At 45.7% G+C, this 14673-nt stretch overlaps 1 long non-coding RNA gene across 2 annotated transcripts in view; it reads right to left on the reverse strand.

The window, feature by feature from the left end:
• Positions 1-853: 853 nt before the first annotated feature.
• The window catches only part of LOC115617048, a 45317-nt gene continuing 31497 nt past the window's right edge, over positions 854-14673 (reverse strand). Inside the window, exons 4-5 of one of the 2 annotated variants that reach the window (XR_003994488.1) lie at positions 2322-2601; positions 854-1701 (exon numbers count right to left, since the gene is read on the reverse strand). This is a non-coding gene — a long non-coding RNA (uncharacterized LOC115617048). Of the gene's footprint in view, positions 2602-14673 lie in introns of both variants that reach the window. The other variant, XR_003994487.1, reaches the window with a different exon arrangement.

Raw genomic sequence — 14673 nt, forward strand, 5'->3', positions numbered from 1 at the left:
CACCGGCAGCTGCTCAGCGAAATTAGCATTCTCATTAACTAACATTTAATGGGCTTGCTGATTGCCAGTTAACAGTGAAATGTACAAGAATGTCAGATTTGCTGAGCAACCTCTGGGATCTGGGAACTTCCAGTTCCATGGAAACGTGGATGATTTTTTGCTTTCTTCCCCATATAGAAAAAGAACATCTCTTTCAAAAAAGAGCAACAAATCATAAATCACGATTTTCAGCTAACTCTCCTGCCTATTCCTGTCTCAGAGATTCCAGGGAATGCTGAGAACACCTCCTCTGCTTTTAAATTACCTTGAAATATAATTACTGCCACTTTTTGGAAATCCCATCTTACTTCAAGGCTAAATTCAACTAACTTATATTTCCATTTGTTTGTGTCAGGAATACCTTTCTATTGCAAGACCCAAACCTACAAAAGTTGCCCTCCTTGATACCTCAGATATTATAGAATCATAGAATAGAATATCATAGAATAGTTTGGGTTGGAAAGGACCTTTAGGTTGTCCAGTTCCAACCCCCCTGCCGTGGGCAGGGACATCTCACACTAGACCAGGTTGCTCCAAGACTATTCAACTTGGCCTTGAACACTGCCAGGGATGGAGCATTTACCACTACTTTGGGCAACCTGTTAAATTATGCAAAACTACACAAGAAATCTAATTCTTATCCACTTTAATGAACTGATGTGATTTTGCACGCTAAAGTTCGTATAATGCAGCCCTTTCTGTAAAAAACCTGAGCTTGCACTATTCTAACACTTCAATTGAAGGTGGGACCTATTTTAGTAGCAGCCTTCATCGTACATCATGATTTCAATGAATAATAAATCAAATGAGTACATTTTTCAGGACTGGTTTAGTGCTTTTATTAGAGGATTTCTTTAAGAACATGTCATACATGCGTTTCGATGATTTCTTGGATCTGCTCAACTTCCCAATCCCTCCAGTTTCTCTGTTTCCAGAGGTAAAAACTCCTTTTACTTGGCTGTCTTCAGTGCCCTTTGACCACTCAGAGTGGCATTTGGTATCTTCGTAATAGCAACTTGTGCTCTTTATTATTGATTCCATAACAATTTTTATGTTGCATGCCAGCTATCACTAAAGTAATGAACAAAAAGTAGCATTTATAATCAGTGAAAACCAAGCATTGAGTAATGATTGCTCAAAATCTATTTGAAGGGTGATAACAGTGAAGATACAGTTCACTGGAAATCCTTCCCTCCCCATTGAAAATAGCATTTAATGTACTGAAAAAGGTTTTATTTGGTGTAGGATGTGTCTTTTTGTTTCTTTATATGCAGCAACTTCAATCCACGTGGTTATGATCTAGCGAAACCAAACTAGGTTATACCAGCATTACTTTCTTTATCAAATAGACATGCAATCTCCTTAGAAAAGATAACAGGTTTCTTTGACAAGACCTACTTTCCAGGGAACAATGTCATCTGGTGCTGTAGCTATATTTTTAACTTCAGATTTTCTTCCTGAAGAACTTCTGAGTGAAGTGATTTTGCTTGCTGAGGATCAGTCCAGAATTTAACTCCATTAAGTGTCAATAAGCCCTCAAATCTCTGGAAAGGTCTCCAGTTTTACAAGATGTGTTCAAATCAGCAAAATCCCAAAACAGCCTCCAACACTCAGTAGATTTTTATGAGAAGTTGGAGTATCATCTTCCATGCTGCAGAAGTTCTGAAAGAGAAGTTCAGGTTAGATATAAGGAAGAAGGTCTTCCCTGTTAGGGTGCTGAGGCACTGGCACAGGTTGCCCAGAGAAGTGGTAAATGCTCCATCCCTGGCAGTGTTCAAGGCCAGGCTGGACAGAGCCTTGGGTGACACATGGTTTAGTGTGAGGCGTTCCTGCCCATGGCAGGGGGTTGGAACCGAATGATTTTAAGGTCCTTTCCAACCCAAATCATTCTATGATTCTGTGATTCTATGAATCATAGATTCATACGAAATATGATTCTATGAAATATTTCACTGCAAGACCTGTGGCCTCAATAGGTAGAAATTTTTATAGGTCAGTTTAAGTCTATTGGGACATTTACTTACGATGGGACACACTAATACAGATGCGCTGGGAATGTTGCGACACTCACTGTGTATGAAGCTGATATATTTTGGTTATAGGCCTGGGAATCACAAATGATGGGAGAATTTTGCTGCATCCAGGTGTTATATCCCTTCTTCTTCTACATAAAAGAATTTACAGCTACATTTTCTCAGACCAAATGTGTGTCTAGGCAGTGTTCTGTCTCCAACAGTGGCTCACACATCATGCCTAGTAAAATGTGAGAGATAAAAATATACCGTTATTTCCATGACATGTTCTCTAGAGACGGGTGGCTGAAGAAATACAGCAGCCAGAATACTTGAATGCAGCCTGCCAAACCAGAAGTGAGTGGTTATTTTCTGCTGTCATGTACCCATGATCCAGAAGGCAGAGCGAAGGTTAACTGCTGTGCTTCTTTCACCCCTGTTGCTTTTGCACGTGCAGAGAGAGATGCAGTTTTCTTGCTGGCACATTGGAGCTCTGAATTCCTTCATCTATTTTCCCTTTCTGCAGCAGTATCTCCATTTGGTAAATAACCTGGGGAAGGGAGAAAGAAAAGTAGTGAGGCAAAGTAAAGTTATTGTGAACCTGTTGAAATGTATGAAGGAACAACAAGGAAAAAGAATAAAGAATGTCCCAGGCGCACATTCCATTGCTCAGTGGGTGTCAGGTTGAACAAGTCACAAATAAACTACCATCTTTAGAGCTACCAGACACTGATGCAAACAGAAGGCTCAAGCAGCTCCTTGCATATTATAGGTATAATATAGGTATTATAGTTGCTTTTAGTGTTTTACTATATATGCAGTCCTGAAAACAAAGTTGAGTCTGTGCATTGGCAGTGATTTCAGTGCTAGACATTTAATATTTTGTTTTTCTTCTTTCTTTTTCTACTTTTTAGATCTTAATGGTCTCTGCTCTTACTATACTGGGATATTCTGGCTTGAACAGATTTCCACAAGGTTGTTGCTGGTAGACTGGTGGCCTAGGAAGGTCATCTTAACATGTACCAGCACGTGGGGGCCATCCACAGTTTTTGCACACAAGCAAATACAGGTTTAACCCAAGCTCTGAAAAGAGAGTCAAACTGACAGTTGCAGGAGTATATGTTGCTCTGTTATGAACCCTGTTTTTACACTTTGTCCTATATGCCCACTACTGATTACTGATGTGACACTCTCTTCTCCAAGGACCCTATTTTCTTCTCTGGTGACACATTTCCAGCCTTCAACAAAAATTATCCTAAGTTTGCTTGTGTGCAAAGACTGTGGATGGTCACCACATGTTAAGAGGACCTTCCTAGGCTACAGAGAGAGACTTTTTACAGGGTAATGTATTGACAGGACAAGGGGAATGGCTTTAAACTGACAGAGGGGAGACTGAGACGAGCTCTTACGCAGAAGCTCTTCCCTGTGAGGGTGCTGAGGTGCTGGCACAGGGTGCCCAGAGAAGCTGTGGCTGCCCCATTCCTGGCAGTGTTCAAGGCCAGGACAGGGCCTTTGAACAACCTTGTCTAGTGGAAAATGTCCCTGCTCATGGCAGTGGGGTTGAAACCAGATGGTCTTCAAGCTCTCTTCCAACCCAAACCATTCTATGGACTATGATTCTATGACTGCAGTAAATACCACAGGAAGCCACAGGTTTTTCCTGCAGGAAGAAAGACTTTTATGATAAAGCTTCCTAATACTAAGCTTAGTCAAATGGTGAAATAGATTGCCCACAAATTGCAGTCTCTATTACCAAAGTTCTTTGAGATCAGGTTAGACTTCTGATTTCTTCCAGGAATGAGGAAGGCCATGTAAACAAGCAGGAAGAGACAAATGTCTTCATTATTTTTTTGGCTGTCAGTTTTATAGTACCTTCCGATGAAAGCTGCTCTGCAAAATAAAGTTGTGTCTCACTTGTTATTTATTGGGGCTGAACAAAAAGACTAGATCACTATCAAATAAAACCTTCAAGCTTAAGGTGAATGTGCCAAGCGCCACTGACAACAAAGAAGTTTTAGCTTTTCCATTATTACATAGTGCATTATAGGCACAGATTTGATTTTCTGATTTGCAGCACAGAAGTTACCCTTTTGGGTATAAAATCCCACAACCCAAGTTAGATAAAGAAAATGGATTCTTCCCCTCCTGAAACATTTTCTGAGACTCATAAAGATCAAACAACCCTGTCCCGACAGCCCTCAGGAATCTACTTTCCATTAATAAAGCGGGTACCTATTCTTTGCTATTTCTGTATACATTTTAATATGCAAACAAAGCCCTTCCCATCCTCTCAGATGAGATTCTGACATTCCCTAGTTTGCCTGTGAATTGTGGATATGTTTTTCTCCCTTGTGTATGTGTATGTATAGAGAGTGCTCTACTTAGAAGGGAAGCAGAAATAGAGGGGTGTGTGTGCACGCCTGTAAATCCGCTTTCAGAAGGCAGAAATCCCAGTTCCTAAAGCACCTCCAAGTCCACTCTATAAATCTCTGCTGGGAATTTTATCTCTGCAGAGCACAACTTTAGAAATTATGCACATATTGAGAAACTTGCTGAGAAAGTGGGGCAAGCCAGTGTTAGTTTAAAATGTCTTCTTCCTACCTTACTGACTTGCTATCGTGTTTTCTACAGCTTTCACATCATGTTAGCTGACCAGACAATTTATTAAGGACTGTGTGGGGAATACTGAAATGAACTGCAAACCTCTCTGAATACTGATGTTCCAAGGAGTAATTGGCTTCCAAATAATTTCTACAAGTGGGAAACTTTATCAGTATGTCTAATTGTAACGTGAACTCCATTCTGCTGGAGCATCTCATGTATGAAGACAGGCCGAGAAAGTTGGGGCTGTTCAGCCTGGAGAAGAGAAGATGCGTGGAGACCTCAGAGCAGCTTCCAGTGTCTGAAGGGAGCCACAAGGATGCTGGAGAGGGACTCTTCATCAGGGGCTGTAGCGATAGGACAAGGGGTGATGGGTTCAAACTGAAACAGGGGAAGTTTAGGTTTGGTATAAGGAAGAAGTTCTTCCCTGTGAGGGTGGTGAGGTGCTGGCACAGGTTGCCCAAAGAAGTGGTGAATGCTCCATCCCTGGCAGTGTTCAAGGCCAGGTTGGACAGAGCCTTGGGTGACATGGTCTAGTGTGAGGCATTCCTGCCCATGGCAGGGGGTTGGAACTGGATGATTTTAAGGTCCTTTCCAACCCAAACCATTCTATGATTCTATGATTCAGATCCTATGTCTTCATTTCTGATAAAGACTTTTTTCAACACAGATGTTAACTTCCTTAATGTGAGAGCTGTGTAGAAAATTGATTTGTTATTTTTCTTATGGCCTGCAGCATTTGTGGGCAACAAAAAGCCCAATAACATATTTCATATAGAGTCAGATCAAACATTGTTTTTCTCTGGTGAACTGAAAAGTAGATAATGCTTTCACTCAAAGGGAATGTTTCAATTCAGTGCCTACTTATTTATTTTTGTTGAAACATACTTCTGATTGTACAAATGTCATTTCTAATCAGAAAATCAAAAGATTTTATTTTTAAATGAATGAGATGCTTTTTCTCTTGCAGATTTTGTGTTTCCTGCTAAGATTTTTTGTCTGTCTGAGAGCAAATAATTTGTGAAAATAACAAAAGCTCAGGAATAATTTCTGATTTACAAAACAGGCATTTTTCATCTGTTCTCCACCAAAGTATTTAGCATTAGTGGAATCCTTTAGAGTGGGTTGAATTCTTACGCTGGGTGCTCTTCAGAGCTGTGACCTTCACATAGAATCATGGAATCATAGAATGGTTTGGGTTGGAAACGACCTTAAGATCAACCAGTTCCAACCCTCTGCCATGGGCAGGGACACCTCACACTAGACCATGTTGCACAAGGGTCTGTCCAGCCTGGCCTTGAACACTGCCAGGGATGGAGCATCTACCACCTCTTTGGGCACCCTGTGCCAACGCGTCACCACCCTCAGAGTAAAGAACTTCTTCCTTATATCTAACCTGAACTTCCCCTGTCTAAGTTTGAACCCATTCCCCCTTGTCCTATCAATACAATCCCTAATGAAGAGACAACAGACTGTCTAGCATATAGTGTTGGGACTTCAAGAGTTACTACTTTATGAATTAAAAATCTCACCTCTATTAACTGCATTAAAATATGCCTTAGTTAAATTTCTAACCATGCTAAATTGGACTCAGGAATGAAAATCTACAGACTATGCTCTGCCCTTAGTAAGCTCCAGTAGGTCTCTGATAACTACAAAAGAGATGTTGCTGCAACATGTTCTTCATCCAGTCATATCTCTACTGAATTTGATCTTTTAATTATGAGTCCCTTCATCTGCAGAGGCATAAATGGGAGCTCAGTTACTGCTCCCCAGAACTGAAGGCAGAAGATGGGGATAAAAGGACAGATAGGCCTGTAATTTACACATACATGGTATCCCCAGGATCATGTATACTGAAGCTATAGCCCAGAGATATGGTGTGATCCTTAAAGATCTCTGTGATTCACATTTAAGCCAGATGGCTCAACTCCCAGTAGCAAGTTGGCTATGCTGTTGTGAACTCCAGCATTAAACCCATGTCTATACTTCAATTTACTGCAACTGAAATCCTCAGCTTAAACCAAGCTTTTGCAGCTAGTTGTCTTCCTTACAGTGGCTTTCTAGTTAAATGTGCCCTTAGCTCTGTGTCAAATGAGTTAATGCCAGAGAAGGGTCATTTGGAGTATCTTCTAAATGTGAATTGTCTTCTGTTCCAGCTTTAATAAAGATTCTGTCAGATGAATTAGCAGTTGATCACATCAAACATAACGGACTCAAAGCCACTGCCCCTTACCCAAACCAATGCTTCAAGTTGCCTTGTTGAAACCCTGGAGCTCTCCCTTTATAAACCCCAGCAGGAATATGCCCCTGAGAGAAATAAAGACTATTGCTATTTATTAGTAGCTTTCTCATGCTTTTTCTGGGCAAAGAGGACTTCTTCAGAAACAGAACAGCCCCTGATGATTTTGGTGTCCTGAAATGTGTCTGGACTTTTAAGGCAAGCTCCTAGCACCACACTTCTGTCCTGTAACGGGGAAGGAAGGCAGTCACCACAGTTACTTGCTGGCACAAGCCTGGCAGAAGCTGTACAACTGTAAGTAGAGGTGGTGGTGAAGGTATCTCCACATCACTAACTTCAAGGAGAGAGGTATACTTAAAACACTCTCAGTGGGAAAGAATTCATTGTCTATGTGAAGCCATCCAACTACGTGCTGTTTATCCTGTGCTGATCAGCTTGAGTCTGTCTTCAGTCGGCAGAGAGAAGTGGCTCTGTGGGATGATCAATACTTTCCTAGCAGTGGAATCCAAGCTGACCAGCATTCATTTACGTGTTCTAAGTGCCACTTCTTTCCCATCAAAGGAAGTAGCTCAGTGGGTAAAGCACTTTGTTGTCCTAAATGGAGGAGTTGCTAGGTTTTTAGTTATTTTCAGAAACTCTTGAACTTGGACAACCAAAACACTGACTAGAACTTACCCATTTTGGATGGGCTAAGGCACACCATAAGCTTCATTTCCTTTTGCCTGATGATTCCCGTCAGCTAGATACCTGGGTGGTCCTTGTGATGGGACATGGAGCTCAAGAGGGATTCACTAGTCCTTCCTTCCTTCCTTCCTTCCTTCCTTCCTTCCCTCCTTCCCTCCTTCCTTCCTTCCTTCCTTCCATGGAGCTCAAGAGGGATTCACTAGTCCTTCCTTCCTTCCTTCCTTCCTTCCTTCCTTCCTTCCTTCCTTCCTCCTTCCTTCCTTCCTTCCTTCCTTCCTTCCTTCCTTCCTTCTTCCTTCCTTCCTTCCTTCCTTCCTTCCTTCCTTCCTTCCTTCCTTCCTTCCTTCCTTCCTTCCTCCTTCCTTCCTTCCTTCCTTCCTTCCTTCCTTCCTTCCTTCCTTCCTTCCTTCCTTCCTTCCTTCCTTCCTTCCTTCCTTCCTTCCTTCCTTCCTTCCTTCCTTCCTTCCTTCCTTCCTTCCTTCCTTCCTTCCTTCCTTCCTTCCTTCCTTCCTTCCTTCCTTCCTTCCTTCCTTCCTTCCTTCCTTCCTTCCTTCCTTCCTTCCTCCTTCCTTCCTTCCTTCCTTCCTTCCTTCCTTCCTTCCTTCCTTCCTTCCTTCCTTCCTTCCTTCCTCCTTCCTTCCTTCCTTCTTCCTTCCTTCCTTCCTTCCTTCCTTCCTTCCTTCCTTCCTTCCTTCCTTCCTTCCTTCCTTCCTTCCTTCCTTCCTTCCTTCCTTCTCCTTCCTTCCTTCCTTCCTTCCTCCTTCCTTCCTCCTTCCTTCCTCCTTCCTTCCTTCCTTCCTTCCTTCCTTCCTTCCTTCCTTCCTTCCTTCCTTCCTTCTTCTTCCTTCCTTCCTTCCTTCCTTCCTTCCTTCTCCTTCTTCCTTCCTTCCTTCTTCCTTCCTCCCTTCCTCCCTTCCTCCCTTCCTCCTTCCTCCCTCCCTCCCTCCCTTCCTTCCTTCTGCCTGCCTGCCTTCCTGCCTGCCTGCCTTCCTTCCTGCCTGCCTTCCTTCCTGCCTGCCTTCCTCCCTGCCTTCCTTCCTCCCTGCCTTCCTTCCTCCCTTCCTCCCTGCCTTCCTTCCTCCCTGCCTTCCTTCCTTCCTCCCTTCCTTCCTCCCTTCCTTCCTCCCTTCCTTCCTCCCTCCCTTCCTCCCTTCCTTCCTCCCTCCCTTCCTCCCTTCCTTCCTCCCTTCCTCCCTTCCTCCCTTCCTGCCTTCCTTCCTCCCTTCCTTCCTCCCTTCCTTCCTCCCTTCCTTCCTTCCTCCCTTCCTTCCTCCTCCCTCCCTCCCTCCCTCCCTCCCTTCCTCCCTCCCTCCCTCTCCCTCCTCCCTCCCTTCCTTCCTTCCTTCCTTTCCTTCCTTCCTTCCTTCCTTCCTTCCTTCCTTCCTTCCTTCCTTCCTTCCTTCCTTCCTTCCTTCCTTCCTTCCTTCCTTCCTTCCTTCCTCCTTCCTTCCTTCCTTCCTTCCTTCCTTCCTTCCTTCCTTCCTTCCTTCCTTCCTCCCTTCCTCCCTTCCTCCTCTCCCTCCCTCCCTCCCTTCCTTCCTTCCTGCCTGCCTGCCTTCCTGCCTGCCTGCCTTCCTTCCTGCCTGCCTTCCTTCCTGCCTGCCTTCCTCCCTGCCTTCCTTCCTCCCTGCCTTCCTTCCTCCCTTCCTCCCTGCCTTCCTTCCTCCCTGCCTTCCTTCCTTCCTCCCTTCCTTCCTCCTTCCTTCCTCCCTTCCTTCCTCCCTCCCTTCCTCCCTTCCTTCCTCCCTCCCTTCCTCCCTTCCTTCCTCCCTTCCTCCCTTCCTCCCTGCCTTCCTTCCTTCCTCCCTTCCTTCCTCCCTTCCTTCCTCCCTTCCTTCCTCCCTCCCTTCCTCCTTCCTTCCTCCTCCCTTCCTCCCTTCCTTCCTCCCTCCCTCCCTCCCTCCCTCCCTCCCTTCCTCCTTCCCTCCCTTCCTCCTCCCTCCCTCCCTTCCTTCCTTCCTTCCTTCCTTCCTTCCTTCCTTCCTTCCTTCCTTCCTTCCTTCCTTCCTTCCTTCCTTCCTTCCTTCCTTCCTTCCTTCCTTCCTCCTCCTTCCTTCCTTCCTTCCTTCCTTCCTCCTTCCTTCCTTCCTTCCTTCCTTCCTTCCTTCCTTCCTTCCTTCCTTCCTTCCTTCCTTCCTTCCTTCCTTCTTCCTTCCCTTCCTTCCTTCCTTCCTTCCTTCCTTCCTTCCTTCCTTCCTTCCTTCCTTCCTCCCTTCCTCCCTTCCTCCCTTCCTCCCTTCCTCCCTCCCTCCCTCCTTCCTTCCTTCCTGCCTGCCTGCCTTCCTGCCTGCCTGCCTTCCTTCCTGCCTGCCTTCCTTCCTGCCTGCCTTCCTCCCTGCCTTCCTTCCTGCCTGCCTTCCTTCCTTCCTGCCTTCCCTCCTGCATTCCTGCCTGCCTTCCTTCCTCCCTGCCTTCCTTCCTTCCTGCCTTCCTTCCTTGCTGCCTTCCTTCCTCCCTTCCTTCCTCCCTCCTTCCTCCCTTCCTTCCTCCCTCCCTTCCTCCCTTCCTCCCTTCCTCCCTTCCTCCCTTCCTGCCTTCCTTCCTCCTTCCTTCCTCCCTTCCTTCCTCCCTTCCTTCCTTCCTCCCTTCCTTCCTCCCTCCCTCTCCTCTTCTCCCTTCCTCCCTCCTCCCTTCCCTCCCTCCTCCCTCCCTTCCTTCCTTCCTTCCTTCCTTCCTTCCTTCCTTCCTTCCTTCCTTCCTTCCTTCTAAACTGCTCACCTTCCTTCCTTCCTTCCTTCCTTCCTTCCTTCCTTCCTTCCTTCCTTCCTACCTTCCTTCCTTCCTTCCTCTCTTCCTTCCTCTCTTCCTTCCTTCCTTCCTGCCTGCCTGCCTTCCTGCCTGCCTGCCTTCCTTCCTGCCTGCCTTCCTTCCTGCCTGCCTTCCTCCCTGCCTTCCTTCCTCCCTGCCTTCTTCCTCCTTCCTCCCCTGCCTTCCTTCCTCCCTGCCTTCCTTCCTTCCTCCCTTCCTTCCTCCCTCCTTCATTTCTTCCTCCCTTCCACCATCCCTCCCTCCCTTCCTTCCTTCCACCCTCCCTCCCTTCCTTCCTTCATTTCTTCCTCCCTTCCACCATCCCTCCCTCCCTTCCTTCCTTCCTCCCTTCCTTCCTCCCTTCCTTCCTCCCTTCCTTCCTCCCTCCCTTCCTCCCTTCCTTCCTCCCTCCCTTCCTCCCTTCCTTCCTCCCTCCCTCCTCCCTCCCTCCCTCCCTCCCTCCCTCCCTCCCTTCCTCCCTCCCTCCCTCCCTTCCTTCCTTCCTTCCTTCCTTCCTTCCTTCCTTCCCTTCCTTCCTTCCTTCCTTCCTTCCTTCCTTCCTTCCTTCCTTCCTTCTTCCTTCCTTCCTTCCTTCCTTCCTTCCTTCCTTCCTTCCTTCCTTCCCTCCTTCCTTCCCTTCCTTCCTTCCTTCCTTCCTTCCTTCCTTCCTTCCTTCCTTCCTTCCTTCCTTCCTTCTTCCTTCCTTCCTTCCTTCCTTCCTTCCTTCCTTCCTTCCTTCCTTCCTTCCTTCCTTCCTTCCTTCCTTCCTCCCTCCCTCCCTCCCTCCCTCCCTCCCTCCCTCCCTCCCTTTACTGTTGTATGTGCAACTGTTCAGTATCTGGGCTCAATCGACTGTGGCAGATAGATAAGAGTAACAAAGGTGCATAAGTGCAGATGCTCACATCAGGCATTTGCATATCCTTAGTTTTATAGCCAGGCTATCAAATGAATGACAATGATGGGGCATTGCAGACATTACCCTCTGGTCAAGAGTTTTAAGCATGTTGGACTTGGCTGGGGTTTGTGACACGTGGCTGAAACTTCTCAGGCCAGACAGGATTTCACCCACTTGTGTCCTGCCTTGGTGTGCATCCAGCCTACATAGCAAAAGAAAGGAATGGGAAGGGAGAGGCACATTTCTGTCTTTAGGGAGGGCCATAACTCATTTGTCTTTTGGCTCTTTGTATCTGTACAGTCATACTCTTAGGAGTAAAGCAAACAACAGGATCCTTGCTGATGGAAAATCTGTAACTATAAGACTCAAAGCTGCTTTCTAAGCAGGCATCTGGCACCTTCTTAGATGTGCTATTTCCTGTCTGCAATATAACAAAAGAACAAGAATGGACAGTGCCCCTGGAATTAATAACTTAGAGACACTTGAGTTGGGATCCACTTCATCTCACCTTAGAGAACTCCATCAGAGATGGTCACATTGAATACCCCCTTTATAACAGAATCATAGAATAATAGAATAGTTTGGGTTGGAAGGGACCTTTAAAGCTCATCTAGTCCAACTCCTTGTAATGAGCAGGGACATCTTAAACTAGACCAGGTTACTCAGAGCCCCGTCTAACCCGGCCTTGAATGTTTCCAGTGATGCGGCATCTGCAACCTCTCTGGGCAACCCGGTCTAGTGTTCACCACGGTGTAAAAAAATTCTTCCTTATATCTAGTCTAAATCTACCTTCTTTCAGCTTAAAACCATTCCCCCTTGTCCTGTTGCAACAGACCCTACTAAAAAGTCGGCCCCTATCTTTCTTAGAAAACCCCTTTACATATTGAAAGGCCTTGACAAGGATTTCCCAGAGCCTTCTCTTCTCCGGGCTGAACAACCTCAACCCTCTCAGCCTTTTCTCATAGGAAAGGTGCTCCATCCCTCTGAAGGAATCAAAAGAGAGACATTTTTAGTGTGTGATTCCTCTAACCTACATTAGCCACCTCCTGAAGGAAGAGATAAATTGTGCCTTCAGCCCTGTGGCATCTCTCCCCATCGACTTAGCAGGAAGCTAAGAGTGACTAACTCAGATGGAGATACTCACCTTGGGCAATAGCAGAGCTGAGATTGTTCTGCCTGTACTTACCCCAGAACCAGAGAGGTGGGAAGGTCTGATCCAGAATTACTCAAGAGTGATGTACTTGACTTAGCTTGGTTGAGGATACAGTCGTCCCATGGCTAGTTACTGCTTTAGGAGGGCTAAAATATCTTGAAGAGCTCTGTCCCAGGGGGCTGCTAATGCAACCACAGCCTGAGAGGGTGAGCCTACAGCGTTGTACTTCCCCATATGCACTTACCAGCACCTGGATGTCTTTTGCAAGTGCTGAATTTTGCCATTGGTCTATAACCAAAATCCACCTGCAGGATTGCATTAGTGGCAATTGTTGCATTAGATGCAGTAGTGTCTTTCCAAATGCACCACTGAAATCACTTACCTATGGAGAAGATCTTCCCCATCACGATTCAGGCTGTTGACATGCTAGAAATCATACACTTCTCCTCCATATTCTGACCCTGCGATGTTCTTGCCCCAGAATGAGCTGAAGAAACCGTGTAGGTGAGCACTGGAAGGAATCCATGCTCCGATTTATTACCCAGTTCTGAGGTTTACAGACTCATCTCTTGTTTCTTGTCCTAACACACTGGGTATAATTAAACAACCTCGGAGATAACGGTGTCTGCTAGACTTGCTGAAGATGCAGAGGGAAACACTTGTCAGTCACCCACCAGGAAGGTTGCCCTAGCACAGCAAAGCAATGTGCCATGACCTACATCTCATGTACCCACCTACACAATTGTGTGGGCTGCGTCTTCTCCTGGGGGAAGCCCAGCAGATGCGTGTGGGTATTATCCCAATTAGTTTTCACATTGTCACAGCGAGTGCGATAGAGAGACGTGCTGGCATGTCCTGCATGACAGCCAACAAGAGACTCCCCCTGCTACTGGGAAAATATCATCTCTCCACAAATCTGTCCACAGCTTTATAGATAATTGTGTTGTTCCGTGAAAAGAGTAGTTTTTATTTTAGAGCTATATATCTGCCTCTAAATGTGTGTAACAATATCCCTCTCTACATACAATACTTGGCTGGCATTTTTCAGATCCAGCCACTTAACCAACAGAAGGTTGTTTATTTTATAATCCCTATGTGTCATTAGATAACAGCCTGTATCCTTCCATTTTAGGGAGCAAAAGCTCTCAGTTGAAACCCCAGTCTCTCTCTCACAGGCTGAATCAGCGGAGATTACTATTTTTGTGTTGCTGGAAGTGAAGGGAGACAGTGGACTTGCACTGCCCATGCTACCGAGAAGGAATGGTGAATGCTCCACACAGTCCACAGCACCTTCCCTAGGTATGCTGGGTCATTCCCAGAGCTGCAGAAACAACACCCTGCTGAGGATGTGGCCTGAAATCCCAAGTAGAGTTGTTCAGGGTTTGTGGGTTTCACTCGTAGGCTTTACCATCCAGGGGAGATGCAGCAATTGTTGAGCTGAACTGACAAGTCTTCTGGCTCTTAGTGCCTTAATGGACACAACTACTCCCTGCCAATCACTTTTGATTGCATTAGGATGGTGAGAAAATTAGAGGCTTTCTACATCCTGGAGAGATGTTAAAGAACACAACCCTAAAAGCTGGCTAAAAACAACCATGCAGGCAAAATCCTGCAGTTAATTGGGGCCTGTTACTTAAGACTGTGTGAACAGAATGAGATACAACAGCAAATGCAGTTCCCACTGCAGAGAGGAGCAGATGGGGAAAGACTCAGCAAAAATATAGTTTGCTTGTTTCCAAAACTTTTCAACAACATCTTTTCTTCCTTTTTTATCCATCCCCTCTGGCTGTTTCTGGATGATCTGTAGTTACATGTGAAGTCATGACTGCCCCATCCCTGATAGTGTTCAAGGCCAGGATGGACGGGGCTTGGAGCAATCTGGTCTACTGGAAGGTGTCCCTGCCCATGGCAGAGGGTTGGAGCTGGATGAGCTTTAAGGTTTTTTCCACCAAAACCATTCCATGACTCTATGATTCTATGTTTGGAATAACTTTAGAATGTAATAAACACACAGCTAGTTAGTGTGACTTTGGGGAGGTGGTATTTCTTCCCTCGGCCCTGTCCTGTTAGCTATCAGGAGGACTTTTACTGGGCCTATACCTGAAGTTCCCCCTTTTCTCTAGGCCAAAATACTTTGCTAACAGAAATATAGGGTTTGGTGCTGAAATAACTTGCAAATTCAGACTGAGGACCAAACATTCCCCCCACCTCAATTTCATTTATATTAAATATAAAAAGAAGCCTTTTGCTTCATAACCCCATATTTACACTCTTCCTGGCTGTGAGAACCCTCAGTTCA

Source organism: Strigops habroptila, chromosome 1 (genome assembly GCF_004027225.2).
Source record: "Strigops habroptila isolate Jane chromosome 1, bStrHab1.2.pri, whole genome shotgun sequence".
NCBI classification, from domain to species: domain Eukaryota; kingdom Metazoa; phylum Chordata; class Aves; order Psittaciformes; family Psittacidae; genus Strigops; species Strigops habroptila.